The following is a 1,850-nucleotide window of genomic DNA, read 5'->3' on the forward strand; positions in this document are numbered from 1 at the left end:
TAAAATACGCAAAGAATTACGCATTGAAAAATAATTGTTGCGTACCAATTACGCATTTAAAATGTTAGATACGCATAAAGTTTAAAACAAATGCGTACGGAATATATTTAAAAAATCGCTTATGTAATGAAAAAGACATTGATTGCTATCAAGTTGTACTGTTAGTATAGGACAAGTGTTGTACTGTCAGTATAGGAGGAGTGTTGTACTGTCAGTATAGGAGGAGTGATTTTTTATGAAATCATTTCCATTATATTTAAGTTGGTTTTGATTAGGTATGACATAAGGCAGAACATACCTGCTTTGTAAACTTACTCATTTTAGGTGAGTAAAATGACTGAAATACGCACTTATTTGAAAGCAGTGGGTAACGGAAAATGAAATACCCACTCAACATTCATAATACCCACTTCAAAAAAAGACAGTTGGTACAGTACCCACATGAGCTAAATCTTATCTGGAGCTCTGACTGATGACTCTTGCGCTCGCTATACCAATCTCAAAAGTCTCTTTGATCCTACCTGTTAATTAAGCTTAAGGGGCACAGGTCGGCACAAGGTGCTACAGATATGTACCCCAGGTACATTACTATATGCAGAAATGTACCTTAAACAAAGTCAAAATACAGAAACGTACCCAGTACCCTACACAAGTCCATAATCCCCAACCCAGAACAAAAGCCATATGTAGATGTTCCCATTCAACTGATTGCGAGAGGTGTTGTATGTCGCGAAATATTCGTTACTGTGTATGCTTGTTTTTTATGCAATAAATGCATCTAATACAACAGCATGACAGTTCCGATCAAGAAAACAACACAAATGGAAAATGGAATTGTACTAGGGTACGTTTCTGTATTCTGATTTTGGCTAGAGTACATTTCTGTATACAGAAACGGCGGCCTACCTTTAGAATTCAGCACCACTGACTTTACAAATTACATCACAATACCTTATGACATAATTTGTGAAACGTTGTTACCAAAAACAATGCTCTTTGATGTCAGACTGCTGCTGGGTTATCGCTTCTGCCTAAAGCTCCTCTCAGTCTTCTTACCTCTTTGGACCAAACTTACCTGGGGTACACATCTGTAGTACCCATGCTGACAACAACCTCTTCAGTGTTAGTTACATTAGGGTTCAGGTAAGGGCAACTCTATCCTTAGCACCCCTTGACGATCATTAGGGTTTGGTGCCCCTTTCAGATCAAACATGCCTTCAGGATCTCAGGGTTGGGCACCACTTACCGTTCTGTAGGGTTAGTTCGAGATAGGGTATAGATAATATATGAATAAATTCAATGCAATTTGACAAGACTCAGTGCGTTTTCATTAAATTTCATGTTTCGCGCTACAAATAGCTACTGTGCATGTTCGGAAATGTAAATAATTGGGTGCTCATTACTGGACAATGAGCACTATTTATTTGTGATAGCACCTGTGGGTCTGGGGTAAGGTGATAGCTAATTAGATTAACTGATTAGTCAAGCTTAGCTTCAAGCAGGCAAAGTGAGCTCAACCCGCTACCTGACACTTAACGAATTCCGAAAAAAGGTTCACTACTCCCAATAGTTAGAACGGCGCGTGTTCCCAGCCTTTCACTGATTGATTGGATTATAGCGTATGGAGATGGGTAAAATGTCGGTTTGAACGGAACTTCAGTTATGTCATGTCAGCAAATGTGGATGTGATATAAGTCTCATGTAATACTGAGACAAAGTCTCTGAGATTATGTAATGCTCAGGGGTTCAAAAATCCCATCGCCTGACGACGCCCGGGACAAGTCAGTTTTCATTTTGGGCAATCAAATAATGGTATCTTACTTGTCCGTGGGCTACTAGATAATTTCCAC

The sequence above is a fragment of the Haliotis rubra genome, unplaced genomic scaffold (genome assembly GCF_003918875.1).
Source record: "Haliotis rubra isolate DU_JTF1 unplaced genomic scaffold, ASM391887v1 Scf529, whole genome shotgun sequence".
Lineage (NCBI taxonomy): Eukaryota > Metazoa > Mollusca > Gastropoda > Lepetellida > Haliotidae > Haliotis > Haliotis rubra.